Genomic DNA, 22,535 nt, shown 5'->3' on the forward strand with positions numbered 1-22,535 from the left:
GGTTAGAGCTAATGGGCCAATCAGCTTTATAACTTAAAGAGATCTCTGTGTTATTTCTTTGGGGCTTGCCGGCTGTGGGGTACCGGGCTTGACAGAAACCAACAAACAAGCAGGCCTGGCTTCCATTTCATGTTACATATTTCAATCTATACATTGACCAATATGGTCAATATTTTAATCTCATTTGATGAAACAGTATTATCCTGAAACTGAACTCAGCAACCATCCTTCCAAAGCCAGGAGGAAGCCACCCACAATATTGAGTACATACCTGTGCTCCAGTCATTGTCAAGTCTGAGCTGTCTGTCATTCCAGCACTTAACGGTAGTGGTCCAGTGACTGCCAGGTGAATCTGACTGCGGGTCCAGCTTCCAGCAACATAGAGCTCAGAAGCACCTAGGTGGGGAGCTCAAACTCACTGTTTGAGAGTATTATACTGTCTCATCTGGGAGCAGCCTGGAGGAGGAGGCTGTGTATCTATTAATCACATACAGACACATGACCCTGGGGGCCAGGGTGGTCATAAACAATTTCAAAATACAAAAGCAGAATTGGGTGACCTTCAAAGATGTAAACCTATAAGCTGGGAGTGGCAGCACACACTTGCAGTCCCAGGATGTGGGAGTCAAGAGGCAGGCGGATGGTTGTGAATTTAAGGTCAGCCCAGGCTGTACAGTGAGTCTCAGACCAGGTGGGTTACACAGTAAAGCCTCATCTGCAGAGTCAAACAGAGCAGGCAAGATGGCACAGCAGGTAAAAGCACTTGTTGCGTATGCCTGATGACCCGGGTGTGATCCCCAGAATCACGGCAGGGAGAACCATCTCCCAAAAGTTGTCCTCTGACTTTGACAATAATAATACAACAAATAAAACCATTTTTAAAAAGAAGCAAGACAATGAAATGTCGTGGAATATTATTTTAAGGATATAAAAGTGTGTTCCATTTGTTTATGCTGTATTTGTTTAACGATGTAAAGGTGCGTTGCTTTGCCTGCTTAAGGTACCTGTTTGGTCTAATAAAAAGCTGAGCAGTCAGTAGCCAGGGAGTAAAGGGGTAGGCGGGGCTGGTGGACGAAGAGAAGAAGTAGGAGAAGGAATCTAGGCTTGAGAACAAGAGGAGGAGAGAACCATGGAGAAAGAGAGGGAGGTGCCCAGAGCCAACCAGCCAGGCAGTCCCCAGTCAGCCAGACACGGAGTAGGACATACAGAATGAAAGAAAGGTCAAAAGTCCTGAGGCAAAAGGTAAATGAAGAAAAACAGGTTAAGTTATAAGAGCAAGTGGAACAAGCATAAGATACATCCAAGCATTCCTTTTTTTATTTTATATATATATTTTAAGACAGGGTTTCTCTGTAGCTTTTGGAGTCTGCCCTGGAACTTGCTCTGTAGACTAGTCTGAAGGCCGAGCATTCTTAACTAATAATAAATCTTCCTGTAATGATTTGGGAGCTGGCTGGTGGCCCAAAAGAAAGCCTGCTGCATGGAAACAGCAGTAACAGGGAAGTTGTAACTATCACTGGGGGCTGGCTCAGGAAAGTGTTTGCTGCATGAGTATGAGGGGGCATGTGTGCACCCCTGCACACAAAGCACAAGTATAAGGGGCATGTGTGCACCCCTGCACACAAAGCACAAGTATGAGGGGGCGTGTGTGCACCCCTGCACACAAAGCACAAGTATGGGGGGTGTGCACCCCTGCACACAAAGCACAAGTATGGGGGGTGTGCACCCCTGCACACAAAGCACAAGTATGGGGGTGCACCCCTGCACACAAAGATGCAAGCTCATGTCCCACTTCTAGTGATGTTAATATGGGTGGACGTTTTCCAACAAAGGCTGTGCTGGATTTCTCGGCTCAGTCTCTTTGTGGTTCGGAGATGCTCTTCACCTCTTGACCTGGAGGCTGATGCTCAGGGCCACTGCTGTCCAGGAGACAAGCAGCAGATATCAAGCTGTATTTGACCCGAATTCCAGATGTTGATCTGCACTCCATAGTGGGCAACATGCCCTCCCCGATGCTAAGAGTAGCTGGAGGGAGCCCCCTCCTCTCCTCCTGCCTGTGGTTTGGGTCTTAACAGAGCTGATGTAAAGGATGTTTCTGTATGGAGCCTCAGTGAATCTGCTGAGGGAAGTCTGACCAACAGGAGGGCCATTTTCTTTCTTTCTTCCTCCTTCCTTCCTTCCTTCCTTCCTTCCTTCCTTCATTCCTTCCTTCCTTTCTGGAGTTGTCTGGGAAAACGGAAAAGGCATGCAAGAGAAAGGAAGCACCTCTGCTGCTGATGATTTAAAAACTTCTTTGGGCACAGTCTGACCCACAGCTGGTCGAAAGCCGGGGTTAAGGGCCACTTGGGTTCCCGCACACTGTAAGCAGGCTTCTGAGGCTTACTTGTCCTTCCGCCTCTCACCTTACGCTTCCTTGTCTGAAAACATGAAGAGGACAAATGGTTGATTAAATACCTGTTGGTTAAAGCTCAGAGAATGTGGAGGACAGCTGTCACTCCGCTTCTGGGATGTCCGGCAACGGCTCATGTGTCAAGGGCTTGGTGCTCAGTTGTGAACAGAAAACAGAATTTAAAAAAGGAAATGAACATGAAATATGACTGCTCTTAGGGATGGTGGGGGAGAAAGTTTGTTATAGACATGTGTGAGAGCATAGCCAGAGGCGGGGATGTCTGGGAAAGTCCAGAGTGAAGAGAACCGGGCTGAGCTGGGCCATGTGGGGAAGGGGTGAGGGAAGGGAGAGGGGAGAGGCCAAAGGTACAAAACGGGTGGGTAAACAAAATGGTTTAATTATGTAGGGAAGAGCAGCCCAGTCCCTAGGGCTGGAGAGTTCAGCTCAGAGGGCAGGATAAGTCAGCTAGGAGAGCCCTGTAACAGGTTGGGGTTGAGGGATACTGGGAGAACCCAGTCAGCCAGATCTGTTTTGATGTGTTAAATAGGCACCTCAGTGATTGAAACCTAACAAGTTGGGGCTATTGGGAGGTAGTAGAAGCTGGTGGGAGGAAGTCACAGGGCCACGTGACTATAGATGTCATCACTGAAACTGTTGGGAGGGGAGGCAGATAGGAGCTTTCTGACAGCTAAAAGGCTCATGCAGGATGCAAAGGAGTTGATAGTTGGTAGGGCAGCCGCAGAAAAGAATGAAAAGGAGCAAAACCCTGGTTCATGAGCTCCCTGGCTGAGGAGGGAAGGAGGGAAGCAGCTGGCAGCCTTTAAAGGTCCCTGTAACAATGGCAACAGACAGAACCTTTCTTCCTACTTTCTCTTCTGCTGCTGAAACAGAGACCTGAAGATCTCATCATGGGACTTTTAGAAACTTGGCAGGCTCACAGTTCTTCCCCCTTCCCCACCAGGTTTGCCAGCTCTTCTCTGATTGGTCCTACCTTTCACCTTATTTGCATACTTACTGTATCAGTCACTTTTCTTCTGCTGTGGTGAAACACCGTGACCAAGGCAACTTACAGGAGAGTTTATTTATGATTCCAGGGGTTAGAGTCCGTGATGGTGGTGGATAGAAGGCATGATGGTAGGAGCAAGAAGCTGAGGGCTCACACCTTGGAGAGAGAGAGAGAGAGAGAGAGAGAGAGAGAGAGAGAGCGAGAGCGCACACTTGGAATGGCATGAGACTTTTGAGATCTCAAAGCCCAACTCCAGTGACACACTTTTTTTTAGCAAGGCCACACCTAAAGCGAGAGGTAATGCGAGAATTACAAATTGTCTTTATTATGGGGATACAAAAGGAAATGGGATTCAAAGGGAACCGCAGACTCACTGAATACCCCAAAGGTGGAAGGTGTAAGATGTAGTGTCCTGATCCTCTTCCCTGGGGAGATGTGAAGAACAGCAAAGTCTTGCTTCTGCTCCAGCCTCCTAAGAGAGCAAGGGAGAAGTGAGATCCCTCCTCTCTTTTATAAGAGATAAAGTCTGCACACTGAAGCCATGCCCTAAGGCTGGTACCCAAAAGACATGGTGGAAAGAAGTTCCCACAACACATACCTCCTAAATCTACTGGAATAGCTCCACCCATTGGGGGCAAGATATTCAAGTATCTTCCTATGAGATCGTTCTCATTCAAACCACATCTGCCTTCAGCCAGTTAAGGTCCAACTGGCAACCGGCATGTCTGTAAACAAAGACACCCTGCATCTTCACTAACAGAACAGCCACAGGAGCTGACGGGGAAACAAGAGAAGACTCCAGAGCCTCCAGAGCCCAGCCTCCAACATTCCCGTTCTCTTCAGAGGTAGATGGTAGGTCCGGCTCCCAGCCATCTTGCCCATCAGAAAAGGAGGACTCGCCAGGGACAGACATATCAGCTCTGTGCGGGAGGATTCTGCCCTAGATAGGGAATTCTCCAGAGCAGCTTCCGGTACCTACCAGAGGCTGCAGGCAGAGGGACTCATTCTGGCTCCGCCTCCAAGACCCTGTTCCTAGCTACAGATGGAAATGCATTCCTGCAGCAGCTTCCACCTCGAAAACCCTCCTCCAGATCTGCAATCCCAGCTCTTAAGATCTGCTGGAGATGGGAGACCTGTTTTTGCCACTCCCCTGGGTAACCTGTAGATTTGATCTGCAAAGGGTCTGCTCTTGGTTGGAATCTCAAAGCCCTGGCGAGGGCGAGCGTCTGAGCTAGCCAGTTCCCAGTTCCGCTCAAGCTCCGCTGACTCCTTTCAGAGCTCTAAGGACTCTTGATTAGCGTCTCATTGCTAGCCAACAATTCAAATCCGCTTCACTGAAATGGCACGTGGCAATCTGACATAAGCCGTGTGATCCCACTTAAGGGTCTTCATCCTGAACTGACAGTAGAGTTCCTGCCGGCTGTACTATTTGTGTCCGCCCACTCTATTCTTGGAGGAGAGCAGGTCAGGAACCCACTGATTGTTTCAAAACCAGGAGCCCAATTAACCTTTTCTCCTTTTTAATTGATTATCTCAGGAAGTTTGTCTGACCATTGCCGTGTCTTTCTTCTTCAAGGCTGTATTCTTGGGGTTTTACATGCCCATAGTTAGTTCTCAGTGTCAATTAAATGAACACATTATATCACATTGTTTTAACCTTCTAAGACAAAGCAATATAAAACATTGGATATAGTGGACACAGGTATAATCTCAGCACTTGGGAAGTAGAGGCAAGAGAACTGGAAGTTTAAGGTCAACCTCGAGGCCAGCCTGGATTACTTAAGAGCTTGTAACAACAACACTAATAACTTCTAAATAACATCAACTTCTATAAGCTTTATACCCCAAAATTTGCCAGTTAGTTGTAAACGTTAAGGAGAAAAAAGCAGTATGTTGTAGGTCCAGAAATATCCGACAACCTTAAACTTTAAAATGATGTTAAAGACAAAGGTCTGGCTGGAAATGGGGCTGAGGGGAAAAGCGCTTGCCTACTGTGCACAAGCCCCAGATTGAGCCACAGTTCTGGGGAGGCACGGAGGCAGGACGTGGTATGCCGTTTTACCTTCTATAATCCAGGTTGTCTGGGAATCAAGTGACCTTCCTTTCATCCCCACACAGCCTGTGAGATGCTTTATTTCCCCTCCTACCTCCTTAGCTAACCTAGAGGAGCTTAATTAACACGTGCACAAATTGAGATCTCCCCGACTCTAAAATTCTCTAATTACTCTGAACAGAGTAGGAACTGATTAACTCCAACTGCTTCCTCCAAATCTCTAATTATTCCATTTGGTCTAAGCTTTAGCTTATTTTGTTCAGCAGAATTTTATTGCAGATAGGTCAAATTTAAAGAAAGAGAGAGAAAACGAGGTTGGATAAGCATTTACAATATTTAATGGAACACAATGTTAATGCATTCATTTGAAACTGTTAGTCTGTTATCAAGGTTATGACCCAAGGGACTTCAATTATGTTAAACAGGATGAACAGTGATACCTTTACTGTTGCTTTTTAAAGGAATATTTACTGACCCTTTGCTTAGACCAGGCTCTGTCTCAGTACCAGGACAGAGAAGAGTCAAGTCGGGTGGACATGCCACTGTGTGGGTGTTTCCTTGGGATTAAAACACCCCTTCCTGGAAGAAGTGGGGTGGCTCAGAGGCTCATGGAATTTTCAAGAAACCCACAGGGGTCATAAAGATTCCTTCTTAAGGTTCCATAGCATTGGGGAGAGATGAGCCAGCCCATGGCGGGGCTGCCTGCACGCTGTGCCGGGAAGTTCAGCGATGTGGTTTTCGTGCGTGGTTGCCAGCGCTAGGGTGACTAATCAGTGATGTTGCCGTTGGACTCGCTCATGCTGCCGTGAAAACCCCAGAACACAACGGGTAACACCAAGCTGAACCTAAATGGGATCATTTCTTTGTTACTTTGCTGTTCCCTCTATCTGGGGTGACTGGAAATCCTAGCTGGGCAGGGCGCGCGCCTTTAATCCCAGCTCAGGAGGCAGAGGTAGATGGAGGCAGATCTTCGAGTGTTTGAGGCCTGTCCTACACAGGGATTTCCAGGCCAGCCAAGAAAAGAGCGGTGGGGGGGAGAAGAAAAGAAGTAAACTCCCCCAAATAAAGTAACTACTATGTGTTAAGAGTGGGAAGTTTCTTCTAAAGTAAAATAAAGTGCAGAATTATTTTACATACAGGATAGTGGATGGAACTCTATTCCCCCTTCATTCCCTCAGTACCAGCCTTTGTGCTGAGTCAGAAGGCGTGTTTGCTGTACCTGTCCGACCTGCCCCTCCTCCCATCCTCTCCTGTTCCTTATCCTTCCAGTTAATCAGAATCCTCCCAGCACATCAGAGATTTCCTTGCAGACTCTCAGGGCAGTGGTTCTCAACCTTGCTAATACTGCAGCCCTTTAATACAGTTGTGGTGACCGCCAGCCATAAAATTATCTCATTGCTACTTCATAGCCGTAATGCTACTGTTAATAATCATGCTGTATATATCTGATCTGCAACCCAGGGGGGTCGCGACCCACAGGTTGAGAATCACTGCTCTAGCGGCTCTCTGCCGAGGGATGATGGCCTTCAGTGTTGCTTCCTTCACAGCTTTCAGGCACTCTGTCCCATGCCGTCACCAGCTCAGGCTGGGGGTCAGACATCTAGGTCATTCCCATTGCGGACAAGCCCACCCCGGTTTACACGTTCCTTCTCCCAGGGACCACAAAGAAAGCTCTGTCCACAGCTCTTTGGTCCTGCTGCCTCCTTGTGACACTGACGTTTCCCCTTGGTGTGCCTTGGGAATGGTGGTCAGGGAAGGTTTTGTTTGTTTGTTTGTTGGATTGGTTTATTTTATGTGCATGAGTGTTTCGCTTGCATGTAGCCCTGTGTGCCCTGTACCTGCCTAGTGCCAGAGGTCAGGAGAGGGCCTCTGACCCCTGCAACTGGTGTTACAGACTTTAGCGAGCTGCCATGTGTGGGTGGGAATCAGTTCCAAGTCCTCTGAAAGAGCATTAAGTGCTCTTAAGCACTGAGCCATTGCTGTAACCACAGGGTTCTGTGGATAATAAACTTGCTGTAATCATCTCTTTTGGGAGACTGGTAGAGGAGGATCACCATGAGTGGGAACAGCCTGGGTTATTTAGTGAGAGAGAGAGAGAGAGAGAGAGAGAGAGAGAGAGAGAGAGAGAGAGAGAGAGAGAGAGAGAGAGAGAGAGAGAGAGAGAGAGAGAGAGAGAGAGAGACAGACTCCTGTTATCCTTACCGAACCTCAAGATTTCTATCTATTTTATTTTGTAAGACTGATACAGTGAGCAGGCTGGTTTAACCTAGGGGTCTAATGTGCCGCTAGTTGGCGCTTTAATCCTCGGAGATAGACTAGGAATAGAGCGCCACCTCCTGGTGATTATATTGCACTGCAGTTCCAAAGTTGTTCCTTCTGCCGTGTGTTTCATGGAATTGAATAGTGGTGCTCAAAAACCAAGTCCGAGAGTTATTTCCGGTGTGTCCACGCTGGCAGAGTCGAGAAGGGTGAACTGTGGAGACGAAACGCATAAAGGCGAGGCAGTGAACTCGCAGCAAAAGTCTGGGTTCACTGAGTGATGGGCAGTGGCACGAGAGACTCATTTCCTCACCAAGGAAAAGCTGAGCTCACGGGTGACCGGAAGCCCCAGCATTCAGAACCAGGTGGGAAATCTTTGGAGCATTTCTGAACCAGATGAGTAAGGACAGTTGCTGTTCTCCGCCCTCATTCCAGGTTTGTGTCTGCTCACTCGGGTGTGCAATCAATTTGTATGCTTATAGAAGGTGGCACAGGAGAAGTCTGGAGGTTTTGTTGCTGTGTGTGTTTTACTCTTTTTGATTTTGGGGGGGGGGCTGCCACCCAGCTCCCAAATAAATCACACACTGAGGCTAATTCTTAGTTATGAATGCCTGGCCTTAGCTTGGCTTGTTTCTTGCCAGCTTTTCTTAAATTATCCCAACTACCTTTTGCCTCTGGGCTTTTACCTTTCTTTATTTCTAGATACCTTTCTTTCGTTCTTACTCTATGTTTGACCTCTGGTGTCCTCCTTTCCTTGTTCTCTTGCTCCTTGTTCTATTTATACTCTCTGCCTGCTGGCCCCGCCTATCTTTGCTTCTGCTTAGCTATTGGCCATTCATCTCTTTCTTAGGACCAGCAAGTGTTTTAGACGGCCAAGAATCACAGCTTCACAGTTAATCAAATGCAGCATAAACAAAAGTAACACACCTGGAAATAATATTCCCCAACATTTTGTGGTTGTCAGCTTTGATGTGCGCAACACCACAGATAGCCTGTGTGTCCAAACAATATGAGAGTGGTGCAGAGCGCTCGAAAAATGGGGCAGCTTAGATATGCTTGTAAAGACAGGATACAACGGGGGGGGGGGGGGTTGCTGATTTGTTTTATTTTGCTTTGCTTTGTTTTTCGAGACAGGGTTTCTTTGTGGTAGGCCTGGAACTTGCTCTGTAGATCAGGCTGGCCTTGAACTCAGAGATCCGCTGAGATTAAAGGCACGCACCACCGCAGCTGGCACAGTTTATCTCATTTGGTCTCACCCCGCCCCGGTGTTCAGATGCTCTTTACTTTTCTTCCCACGATGGCGTGATGGGGCCTAATGCTCTTGCCAAACAGTAGAAAGGCAAAGTTTGTCATGTTTTAATGAATTGAGTAAAAAAATACCTTATATAAACCAAAAGGATAAGTAAGTTTACAGGTGTAATACAAAACGCCTCCAACTCAGAGAGCGTCAACAGTCAGGAGGGAAAACACCCAGGTGAACACTCTGTGCTAAGGCTCGGGCTTTCCCACCCTGTTAGATGGGCATGAAGGAAGTAAGAAGGGGCTCGGGAGCCCTGACCAGCCTAGAGGAATCCTTGGCAGTTACTCTGTCCTTAGCCCTACACAGATCGCTGTATCTCACACCAATCCTCCAGGCTGGAGGTCTCTTCCATATCGTGCTGTCCTCAGCCACCAAGTGACCCAAGACACATGGACCAAAGCCCGAAGTCAAGATAATGCATAGGGTATTATGCATGCACCAAAGGAACAGTTAACTTGAATGTAAAGTCAAAACTCAGCAACAAGTCCTGTGACCCGGTGCTGATAGCAGATAAAAGCTTCAAGGGGACGTTTCCTTTCAGAGGCGATTCCAGTTTTGTGAGGCTAGCAGGTGGTGTGTACATTTGCCAGAACAAATTGAAATTTCAGAATCCGCTCAAGCAGCAAAGACTGGCACCTGCTCAGTCTGCTCTGGGATGTCTTTCTCTATGCTATGAATATGTTATTCTTATTGGTTGATAAATAAAGCTGCTTTGGCCTATGGCAAGGCAGGATAGAGCCAGTGGGAAGTCCAAGCAGAGACACAGGAGGAGAAGGGTGGAATCTGGGAGACAACAACCGGCTGCCCAAAGAACAGCATGCCAGCAGATCAGTAATGCCAAGGCCCTGTGGCAATACTTAGATTAATAGAAATGGGTTCATTTAAATGTAAGAGCTAGCGAGTAATAATCCTGAGCCATCAGACAAACATTTATAAGTAATATTAAGTCTCTGTGTGGTTATTTTAAAAGTATCTGCAGGCCTGGGCAGGATGAAAAGTCTCTGCTTATATCAGTCCATCTAAACACAGGCAGCAGATGATGGAGGGGCCCAACTCTTCACACTCCTGCCTGTTGATTCACATTGCAAGAAAGAGAAAGCAGCCAGCTCAAGTCAGACTTGGTAGCCAAGCCCTATCCTCCAGGTGACCATCACACTTTTGGAGAAATGGCTCATGTGTTTCTCCTGTTCCCACAGAATGCTCAAGGCTTGCACACATGGTTGATGCTAGTATAGAAATCATTTCCATTGCTTTAGCCGGCTGATCTTACGTAACCTTAGCGAGGTTTTACCATGCCGTTCCAGTATTCTACACCACCAGCACAAACATCCAGAAGTCCATAGGGCACACGATGAGTGGGAAAACAGCTTCAGCCTCACCCTCCCATGACACCACAATGAGAAAGGCTTGTCCTAGCTTGTAAGGATTGCAGGAGCTGCACATTTTGCCCAATAGGGGGCGCGCAAGGCCTTTTTCCTTCCTGTCCTGCCTTACTCCTCCTTTGGGCCAGAAGAGGACCAGGTGGGAGACTGAAGGGCTGGCCTTTGCATTGGAGGTCTTGAAGCTGTAGCACAAATGAAAACCAGAGACAGAAATTGGGGTTCAAGCTGAAGATCAGAAAAGCAAAGCGCCCAGCCACTGGCTCTTACCTCTACCTCAGACCGAAATGGACAATCCTGCCTCCACAAATCCTCAGACTGGCATTGCGACCCTGAGCTCCTGTTTCCTTGCATCTTATATTCCTCTCTAGTGCTGGGATTAAAGGCGTGCATTACTACCGCCTGGCCTCTATGGCTAACCAGTGTGGCTGCTGGGATGAAAGGTGTGTGCCGCCACTCGCTGGCCTGCATGGCTGACTAGCATGGCTAGCTTTTCACTCTGATCTTCAGGCAAGCTTTATTTACTAAAACACAAATAAAATATTACTATATGAAATATTTGGTACCAACACCTCTTTATTCAATCATTTATGATTTAATTTTTAATTCAGTTACCTAAAAAATTCTTTTTCCACATTAAGTTCCTGATGGGACCACTGAAGTGGAAGCCATGGAAGAACCCTGCTTCCTGGCTTGCTTCTCATGGTTTGTTCAGCTGGGTTCCTTACAGCACCCAGGACCACCTGCCCAGGAAAGACACCACCCCCAGCATGCTGGGACCTCCCATACCAATCATCAGTCAACAAAGTGTATCACAGGGGCTGGAGAGATGGCTCAGTGGTTAAGAGCATTACCTGCTCTTCCAAAGGTCCTGAGTTCAATTCCCAGCAACCACATGGTGGCTCCCAACCGTCTGTAATGAGGTCTGGTGCCCTCTTCTGGCCTTCAGGCATACACAGAGACAAAATATTGTATACATATTAAATAAATAAAAAAAAAAGAAAGTATCACAGGCCAATCTGGTGGAGACATTTTCTCAACTGAAGCCTCCCTCTTCCAAAATGAGTTTCTCTTCTGTTGAGCTGACATCAACACAGTCAGCACAGCTGGATCCCTGGAATGAAGAAAAGGGAGGGACCATGGGCACCACCATTGCCTTTGTCAGCTTCCTGACTGGATAGGATGGGACTGCTCTCAAATTCCCACTGCTGTGCCTTCCCCACTGTGGTGGATGGTGTCTCGAGCCATGAAACTAAATAAACTCTTCCTCGGTGAGGTTGCTTTCTCCAGGGATTTCACCACAGCAAAGAGGAAAACAACAAACACAGCCTCATACCCTTGTGACTGTTCACACGAGCAGGAGATGAGCAACCCTGGGGTGTTCCAGGCTTTTCCTTTTGCCCACCAGCCAGCTCCCAAATCATGACACAGAGACTTATTATTTGTTTTGAATGCTTGGCATAGTTTAGGCTTGTTTCTGGCTAGCTCTTTTAGCTTAAATTAACCTATTTCTCTTTATCAATTTTTTGCCTCGGGGATTTTCACTTTTCTTTCCTTCTGTATAGCTTACTTTCACTGCTTTTCGTGTCTAGCTGGCTGGTGGCTGCCTGGCTTCTTGCCCCTGGCGTGTCCCTAGTTCTCTCCTCCTTCTTCTCTCATTCTTTCTTCCAAGCCTAGATTTCACCTCTTGTTTATTCTTTCTGCCTGCCAGTCTTGCCTATTCTTTCTCTGCCTTTATTAGATCGATCAGGTGCCTTAGGCCAGCAAGGTGAAACAAATGCACCACATAAATTACACAATTAAATTACATAATTAAGCACACATCCTTACATCATTAAACAAATGCAGAATAAACAAATGTAACACATCTTTGCCCAGTTAAAATAATATTCCACAATAGCGGTGCTTGGAAGGACTGCTTCACAAGAGAAATCATTTCTGCTATAACTACAGACAGTGCTTTGGGAAAATGCTGGTAGATGCATAGGCTCGGTTGCTGTAGTAGATTTATTAGCTCAGTGTGTTTGGTTGCAAATGCTGATAGCCTGGGGATGCGGCTTGGCTGTACAACTCCTGCTCCGCACCCAGGAGGCCTGGGTCTGATCCTCAGCACTACAGAAAAGGTTTGGCAGAGGGTTGTAGTGCCCCCAAAGAAGGCACTTTCTGTCGTGACTGTTAGAAATAGCGCCATGATAAATACTGTTATGCATGTGCATCATTTTTTCATAGAAAGTAATTAATTCACTATGTCATTTTCATACTGTGGTGGTTTGAATGAAACTGGCCCCATAAGCCCTTAGGGGGTGGCACTATTATGCGATATAGTCTTGTTGGTGTGGCTGTGGCCTTGTAGGAGGAAGTGTGTTGCTGGCAGTGGGTTTTGAGCTTTCAAATGCTCAAGACAGGCCCATTGTCATTCTTCCTGCTGTCTGATGATCCAGATGTAAAACTCTCCGCTACCTCTCAAGCACCATGTCTGCCTGCATGTCTCCATGTTTACCATTATGATGATAATGAACTAAATGTCTGAACCATAAGTCAGCCCTAATTAAATACTTTCTTTTATAAGAGTTGCCATGATCTTGGCATCTCTTCACAGCAGCAGAAACCCTAACCATCCACATACCTCTGTGGTATTATGCTTTGTTTATTTCCTAAGGGGATAGGGAGAAGTAGTAGTAGGTAGTGGAATATGGTGTGGAATGACCTTCTGTATTTTTGGTTGTGAGACTAGCTTTTAATGACTGAGTCATCCCTCCAGCTCGGGGTGCCATTCTGCATATGTGTTGCTTTTATTGGTTAATAAAGATACTTTGGCCTTTGGCAGGGCAGAATAAAGCCAAGCAGGAAATCCAAACAGAGATATAGATAGAGAGTAGATGGAGTCAAAAAGACACCATGTGGCTGCCAAAGGAGGAAGACACCTGGAAACTTTCCTGTAGGCCACAGTCTTGTGGCAATACATAGATTAATAGAAATGAGTTAATTTAAGATGTAAGAGCTAGTTAATAAGAAGCCTGAGCTACTAGGCCAAACAGTGTTGTAATTAATATAGTTTCTGTGTGGTTATTCAGGTATGGGTGGCCAGGAAACCAATGCACTGTCTCCTTCAACAAAATGTCGCCCATACGTTTGGCGCTAACCCAGGTGGCCAGCTACACACTTCGGGTCCAGGTGTTTATATGCCCACTTGGAGTTAGGAGGAAAGTAGCTGAGAGCATGCATGCCACCCAGCATGCCCACCTGGGAAAGCAACTGGATTGGGTCTGCTAGGCATGCACAGGCAGGAAAGCATGGCAGATTCCTGCCAGCATACACAGAGACATTTCCAGGATGCATAGCATGCTACATGGCAGATTTAGCTTTTACTCAGACAAGAAAGGTTTATGTGCTGCATGGTGCTACCCAGAGTTGAGGTGGTATGCACAGCTCCCACCCAGCAGTCCCAGAGTTGGTGGTAAATGTACCTCCACCATATTGAAAGGCCAAGAGAGGCAGAGTCAGCATTCAGGGCTACTGCAATCACACTGCTTACCATTTTAAAATGCTTCTTGTCAGAAAAGGATTTCAGATACACAATAGGACAGATTCATACACAAAAGACCTCTGAATGGGACAGAGTGTGTTAAAAAATTTACGTAGGCTTGGGAGAGAAAGGAAAAAGAAAATAGACAGTATAAAAAGAAAGTTTTTAAAGAGACAGTAAAAGTAATATAAAAGAGTATAGACAGTCATAGATTAAAGGAGTAAAAAAAATAAGCCACGTAAGATGGAAAATATACAGAGAGTCTGGATTATGTATATTATTGTGTTTTCTCTGAATTTTTTGACTACAGAGAGACATTTGATTCTGGGGGATGCTAAACTAAACCAACATATATATTTTAAAGGTATCTTGACTTTTCAAAATTTGGGTTTAAGGACATGTTGCTTGGGAAAAGAGGTTCTGCTTTTATTTTCATGGAAGATGAGAACCTGTGGATTCCTTCCAGGTTAATGTGGTTTGATTAAGCAAGATCCCCCAAAAGGTCTCTGTGAGCCCTAAGAATGCTTCACCCAACAATCAGCAGGAATTAGTCTCAAAAACTACACCCAAATTCCCAAAATAATTATTTATAAATATTTGTTTTCATTTAAAGGCATTAATTATAAGTGATTAATGGTCACAGTCAATTTCTAAAAAAAGGGGGGATATGATATAGAGATGAATGCATTGGTATGAATCTTGGTCTATATTTAAGGTTGATTTTGTTATAATATATATTTATACATACATATATATATATACACTTGTTTAAGGTATTATGTTTGTGCAGCTCATTTAAAAATATAATGTAAATTTTTAAAAATTTATTTATTTATTATGTATACAATATTCTGTTTGTGTGTATGCCTACAGGCCAGAAGAGGGCACCAGAACTCATTACAGATGGTTGTGAGCCACCATGTGGTTGCTGGGAATTGAACTCAGGACCTTTGGAAGAGCAGGCAATGCTCTTAACCTCTGAGCCACCTTTCCAGCCCCATAATGTAAAATTAAAATTATAGATTAATAGATAGTAATTTATAATAGTCAAACTTGGAGTCATGTTAGATTTCGTAAATGTACAGAGATATATTTCAAATGGATAGTCAGTCTTCAGCCCTTTCAAAGACCTACAGAATATGGCATTTAAAATCTTCTAAGAACCTAGAATTTTCTTAACAGTGAGACATGTCTGCTTTTGGCAGCATCAATCTACTTCAAGAGGATGATGGACATTGAAGAAACTCATTGTGAAATTTGCCTTCAATGTGACAAGGCTAGCCATTTAGGCAAGAAACTGCTCTTGCCTGCACTGCTTGATGTTATGCTGTATAAACTGGACATGCAGGACCCAAAGAAAAGTGACTGTTGAACTTGTCTAAAGAAGGTGAGACAGTTCTTCAGGGCTCCTACTTCATGAAAGAGTCTGCTAGACATTCTGCAGGACACAGAAGAAAGTGACTGACAAACTGCCAATATAATCCAAACAGTCTTTCAAATTTCCTGCTTCATAGAAAAGTCCGCCGGATGCTATGGGCCTTTAGGCTGAAAATGGATGCCCCAAAGAAGAACTTTGGGTGACTGTCCAGGCAGTGAGATGTTTCTGTCACACTTCCTATTTACTTAGGTAGTATTATGTCCTTCCTTCTTGAGTCTTTGGTGGAGTTGAAGATAGTTATAGTTAACAGTTTTTCTTAGTTATGATAAAAGACAAATTAGAGATGAAAATTCCCAGATACGAATTTGTAAATATTATAAGTGTAATTCTTGCTTGATACCTGTTTTGTTATATGTAATTTTACTATGTTAAAGTTAAAACTTTCCTTTTTAATTATACAGAAAATGAGAAATGATGTGGGATGTCCTTCTGTATATGTGCTGCTTTTGTTAGTTGATGAACTGTTTGGACCAATGGCTTAGCAGATTAAAGCCAGGCTGGAAAACCAAACAGAGATATATATATAGAGAGAGAGTAGGCAGAGCCAGAGTAACACCATGTAGCTGCTGAAGGAGACAGATGCCAGAACCTTACCTGGTAAACCACAGCTTTGTGGTGATACACAGAATAATAGAAATGGGTTAATTTAAGATGTAAGCGCTAGCTAGAAATATACCTGAGTCATTGGCCAAGTAGTGTTTTAATTAATATAGTTTCTGTGTGATTATTTGGGTCTGGGAACGAATGAGCAGTCTCAGTTACAGGAATAGAAGATGTAGAATTTCATGTAGAATGAAGCTGAAACAGGAGCTATCTGGGGAAAGGAAGGGAAGCAGCTAGAAGGGGCAAGGAGAAGAGGGAAAAGTTTAATCCAAGTAAGATTTAACTACTACACACAGCATCAAAAGAGATCTCGGCAAGTCGTAGCAATTTGTGTTCAGAAATTTTAATCATTATAATAATAAAAAGTAAAATTATTAAATGTCAGTATAAATAGAATATTAATATAATAATATAATCTGTGAGGATTTTCATTTTGGGAGAACTAACTTGTTGATACTTGGATGTGGGAAGTGCTGTGGCCAATTAACTTTTACTTAGTACAAACCTTACGAAAGAAGCCTTCACTCATCACAGTGCTGGATGTGGGATGGAAAACACGCTTAAAAGAAGCCTGACATTTTATTTTTCCTTTGGACAGCTTGGCCACATGCCCACACATAGAGTTATTTGAGTCTTGGGTTCATCTATTTCTGAACCAGGGATTTGGGCTGGTGGTGCTGGATGCTTTATTTACAGTACTGCGGTCTTTTGCGCCCTCATACCACAGGAGGGCAAAGTTGAAGCTCTGCTCTGTTTTGGACTATGATGAAAACATGGTCCCTGCAGAGCCAAGAAAGGTAAATACGGTGAAAGGTTCCCATAGAAGCAAAAGTGCAGAAACATCTGGGACAGGAAGGACATAGGACTGGGACCATAAACAGTATGAGTGCCACTGTTTACTGTCCTGACTTCAGAGTGCACAACTATTGATCACCGGCAAGTGTAAACTTTAGAGTACAAAAGTGTGATTAGTCAGGAGAAAACACACGTCAAAATACTTGTTTATGTTTCTGATCCAGATGTCCCATGACTTCTGGGCTCCCTGTCCTGATGTCTCAGTTCTAGTCTCAGGTGTCCAGAGCCTGTGACTGTTATTTAACCATTCTAGAAAGAGAACTTTGACACAGAGAGGTCAGAGAGGTGAAGGTGAGGAGAACTAACAGTCACCCCTAGCTTAATGAGTGCCTACTATGTGCAAAGTTTCATGTATGTTACCAACTATGTCAACTATGTATTCTTTCTTTTCTTTCCTTCCTTCATTCTTTCCTTCCTTCATTCTTTCCTTCCTTCCTTCCCTCCCTCCCTCCCTCCCTCCCTCCCTCCCTCCCTCCCTCCCTCCCTCCCTCCCTCCTCCTCCTCCTCCTCCTCCTCCTCCTTCAACAGTTTCTCTGTGTAGCCCTGGCTGTCCTGGAACTCTCTATAGACCAGGCTGGCCTTGAACTCACAGAGATCTTCCTGCTTCTGCCTTCCGAGTGCTGGAATTAAAGGGGCGTGCCACCACCCAGCTTCAACTCCATATTTTATGCATTTGTTTATGTATTGTTTCTATCTCATTCCCAGACACCAAGATGTTAACTCACCAAGGGCAGGGAGCTGAGCCTACTTTATTGACAGCTCAGTATCAAACCCTAGGGGAAAGTCTTTAGCTGGGTTTATAATGTAGCAATCAGAAGTATTATTGCAAATTCAAGGCCAGGCTTGATGTGAAAAGGAAGAGAAGGTGGGGGTTGTGGCTTTTGTGTGTATGTGTGTGTGTGTGTGATTATTGCTTTACACAATTGGCATGCAATGTGTTAAATTAATGAAGGCATTATGATAAAAAAATAATAGTAGCAAACAGTTACGCACATCAAAATAGTAGCAAACATCAACGCACACTGGCTCCATAAGAAGCAATCTGCCCACATTTTGTTTCTGTGTTCACAGCACCATGAGCAGGCACTATCAGTCCGACTTGCTGCTAGGAGACCACAACTCAGGGAGTACGAAACTTGCAAACATGTTGCAGTGTGGTATAAATTCTTCTGTCTCCCAGGTTTTTTAGTTCAGACAAAACCTGTATTACACACTGGGGAAATCACAAAGGCCAGTGCCAGCAGTGGCGGTGGTAAAGACGGCGTGGTGATACTGTTGTGATTTTGCTGAGGTCATGGTGTGGTGGTGATGGTGACAACGGTGATGGGGATTTGCTTGTTTTTGTGGTGGAGTTCTCTGACCAAGCAAAATCTTAGGAGATTCCAATAAGTAAAAAAAAAAATTCAAATTCTCAGCTAGAGATGCTCTCAGCTTACATCCACCCAGGAGTTCCTAGGGCATTTTTCAGAAAATGACTTAAGGCAGCAGGAGGGTAGTGTGTTTGATATAAGGCATGAGTGGTTAGGAGTTTGCCTCATACCTGGTACAGGGGTGGGCAAAACTCCTTCATCAGGTAACCAAAGGGTTGGAGAAGGAGCATGCTGGATGCCAACAGTGATCTAGAAAGGAAAGAATGGACATGAAAGACACTATGACAGCAGAAAGGATCAACGCATAAATGAGACTGTGTGGCCAAAGGCAGTCAACAAAAGAAATAAAGCATTATAATGAAGCCAGGAGTAGCAATGATGAATGCTGCACCAGCTTTTCATTTTCAACACTATTTTTTAGAGCATGATGAAATACGCAAGACATAATTTTTTTTACCTGATTTGCTTTTTGTATTTTCTGGAGCTGCCAGGAGCATTTTAAAAATTGAGTTTACGAATGTTACAGGTCTTAGAATGTTTAGGGCGTTCTATCACAACCAAGACATTCTGCTTGATACCAATGGCTGTCTCATCGAGTCGTAGCGGGTAAAGAGTTTGCTGTGAAATCATGAAGACCTGATTTCAGAGCCCCAGTGACACATAAAAAGGCAGGCACAGTGGCATGTGTCTATAATCTAAGCACTAGGAGACAGAATTAGGAGGGTCCCAGGGTTTTCAGGCCAGTCAGTCAAGGCAAACTGGCAAGGTTCAGGTTCAATGAGAGATCCTGCCTCAGAAAATAATGTAGAAGGCAATTAAGGAAGGTGTTGAGCTCTGGCCTCTGCACATGCTTGCATACAAAGGCACACACACACACACACACACACACACACACACACATATAACACAAATACACACACACAAACACACACACACATATAACACAAATACACACACACAAACACACACACACACACACACACAGAGACAGAGACAAAGACAGAGACAGAGACAGAGAGCTAAAGCTAAAAAAAAAAACAGGAAAATAAATTTGGGGATTCAACACACAACAACACATGAGCTCTGGAAGACTGGGCATCTAGAACAATCCAGTCTCCCTCTCTATGCCTTCAAGACCCATTACTGCTTCTAATGATGTTCCCAGTCCCACAAGGCTATGCAAGAGGGAAAGAAATGAGCATTAAGGGCTGGAAGTGGGTGAAGTGCTGAGGATAAAGTGTGTGGTGTGTGTGTGTGTGTGTGTGTGTGTGGTGTGTGTGTGTGTGTGTGTGTGTGTGTGTGTGTGGTAACCAGCACATGGTGACTAGCAGGCATCATCCAAATCCTAGCTCTTCGGGTTGGTTGAATGTCTTTGATTAGATAAATCATTCGAGTCTCTCTTGGCATTATTTTCTGAGGTCTTAACCAGTGCCTTGGTTCTCTCAGGAGCTTGTAGGTGAGTGAAAAATTATTCAGACAAGTGAGGTCATGCTTTATCAAATTCATTGCAAGTTTACTATTTTGTTCTACCTCAGTTGTGTTGATAAATGAAGCCTAAAAAGCTTTAGAATTTGACCGCCTCAGGTCATAAGACATTCCCACCCCCAGAAGTTGACATTACTGCATTTAAACCTCTTGAAAAATCACTGTTACTTTAATCTAAGTAAGTTAATCTGCTTCGAAAAGCTAAAGAAAAGCTATAAAATATTTCTAAAATGTTCCTGCCCTTTAAAAAAATGAAAATATTTACATTATTAAGGAAATATTTAGCCAGGCAGTGGTGGTGCACCCCTTTAATCCCAGCATTTGGGAGGCAAAGGCTGGCGAATCTCTGTGAGTTTGAGAACAGCTTGGTCTACAGAGTGAGTTCCAGGACAGCCAAGGCTGCAAATGGAGGTTTGTCTCCCACCCATCAGTTCTCAATAACCACTCTGAGGCTTAATATCAACTATAAACTGTTTTGCCTATTAGCTCAGGTTTATTATTAACTAGCTCTTACAACTTGAATTAACCCATTTCTATTAGTCTATATTTTACCACAAGGCTTGTGGCTTATTACCTCACATCTTGCTTCCCTGGTGACTGCTAGTATCTCTCTGACTCCACCTTCTTTCTCCCTGTCTCTCTGCTTGGATTTGCCACATAGCTCTTTTCTGCCTGGCTGTTGGCCAAGTCAGCTTCATTACTAACCAATGGTAATAAGACATATTCACAGCATACAGAAGGGCATCCCACATCACAAGGCTACACAAAGAAATCCTGTCTTAAGAAAACAAAATAAAACAAAGCAAAAAGCTTGTGCTAGGCATGGTGGCACAGGCCTTTTATCCCAGCACTCTCAGAAGGCAGAGCAGGCAGATCATAGTGAGTTCCAGGATAGCCAGGGCTTTGCAGAGAGACCTTGTCTCAAACAAAACCAAACAAACATTTCTGAGTGTGGTGGCACACACCTTTAATACAGCCCTTGGAGGTAGAGGCAGATGAATCTCTGTGAGTTCAAGACCAGTCTATTCTACAGAATGAGTTCCAGGACACCCAGAGTTATGTAGATAGACCCTGTCTCAAAAACAAGCAAGCAAAAAAACAACCCAAAACAAAAATACTTTGACATATTATGGATAGTGCAGGGTAGGAAAGATTTTACTCTCTTAGGAGTTTGATTCAGTCTGAGAAACTTACAAAAGACAGATACAGAGAAGCATATGCAACTTTTAAATGGTTTTTATCTATTTATTTTATGTGTGGAAATTTTTCCTACATGAATTTTTGTATACCACATGTATAGAAGAATATAGCAGAAGGGGATGCTGGCCTCCTGGGATGAGTTACAAGCTATTGTGAGTTGCCATGTGAGTGTTGGGCCCTGAGCATGGATCCTTCCCAAGGGGGCTTTATTTAATGTGAATATGTTTATGTGTGCACAGAGACTGCATGTATAAGAAATAGAGGCCTAGGGAAGTGGATGGGTCTGGGAGCTTATGTGCCTTCTTTGTATGTGTGTGGTATATACATGTTCAAATGTGTGTGGATGCATGTGTGTACACGTGTGTGGAGATAGATCTGCCTGTCTCTGCCTCCTCAGTGCTGGCATTAAAGGCATTTGGCGTACCACCACCGGGTGATATTCATCTATTTGAGAGAGGGTTTCACTATGTAGCCCTGACTGTCCTAGAACTCACTAGTGTAGACCAGACTGGCCTCAACCTCACAGAGCTTTTCCTGTTTCTGCCTTCTGAATGCTCAGGTTAAAGGTGTGTGCTGCCACACCTGGACTTCCGTGTTATATATTGAAGCAAGTTCTCTCTGTGTACTTGGGGTTCACAGTTTATAGCTAGACTAGCTAGCCAGCTTGCCCTGGGGATCCCCTGCTGGGATGACGGCAGTAGCCACAAACTGCCAGGCTTTCCCATGTGTTCTGGGGATCTGAACTCCAGAGGTTTCTCCACTGGGCCATCTCCCAGCCCTCTGGAATACCATTTTGACAAAGTAAAGAGCATGCCAGCCACACCCTCGTTGCCTTGACTATTTCGGTTGAGTTCTTTTTACCTCGATGTCACATACATTAAATGACAATTGCAGCTTAAGGACAAAGAGTGACAACTGCAGTTCTCCAAGCTGAAGTTGCTCTAAGGCTGTTGTTATTGGTCGCATTGCCCTCGGCGGCTGTAACAAGCCCGTCCAGTTTTCACTGAGTTTACTCACTCGTAATTTCTGGTGTGAGGCAGTATAATCAGGTGAGCAGCTGACTGTCCCGGTTGCATAAGGGTGACCTGTGACCCAGCTGAAGCCCTTGGTGGTTTGGTTTGAGGATGTCAGTCTTGGCTTCAGACCACAGCGTGGGACTGTAACCTTGCCTCTTCAGTTTTGTTTTTAATGCAAAGGGTAGTGTTCTTTTCCACTGGCTTTCTTTACATCATTTGACTCTTCCAAGGACCCAGACTCGGGGATCAGATGACCCCAGCTCCAGCCTTTTAGGTAGAAGCAGGAGGATCAAAAGTTTGAGGCTGGCCTGGCCTTTGCAGCAAGCATTCCTTAACCTCTGCAAAACAACAACAAAACAGAACAGAGAAACTAGGAATGCCCGGAGTAAATACTTTAGCAACTGAGACGTGTGGTCATGTGATGTTCATGACTGACCTAAACACATATCTATTGACTGGGGGGGGGGGTCTAAATTCACTATTTTTCACTTAACCACAGCTGTTCTCCAATTTACACCGGGGGTTGGTTCCAGTACGTCTGCCATATGCTGGAATGGCGTAAGTGGGAAATGCATTGAGGGCACCTCATCAACAGCACGCTTTAGCTCAGGGCGTCCGTTGTGTCCCCTCACAGTCTTGGAGTTACCCAAATTCAA

At 44.7% G+C, this 22,535-nt stretch overlaps 1 long non-coding RNA gene across 1 annotated transcript in view; it reads left to right on the plus strand.

Annotated features, from left to right (window-relative positions):
- Positions 1-7,857: 7,857 nt before the first annotated feature.
- Positions 7,858-22,535, plus strand: part of LOC119816674 — a 31,020-nt gene continuing 16,342 nt past the window's right edge. The window contains exon 1 of the long non-coding RNA XR_005285808.1: positions 7,858-8,142. This is a non-coding gene — a long non-coding RNA (uncharacterized LOC119816674). The remainder of the gene's footprint in view (positions 8,143-22,535) is intronic.

The sequence above is a fragment of the Arvicola amphibius genome, chromosome 6 (genome assembly GCF_903992535.2).
Source record: "Arvicola amphibius chromosome 6, mArvAmp1.2, whole genome shotgun sequence".
NCBI lineage: Eukaryota > Metazoa > Chordata > Mammalia > Rodentia > Cricetidae > Arvicola > Arvicola amphibius.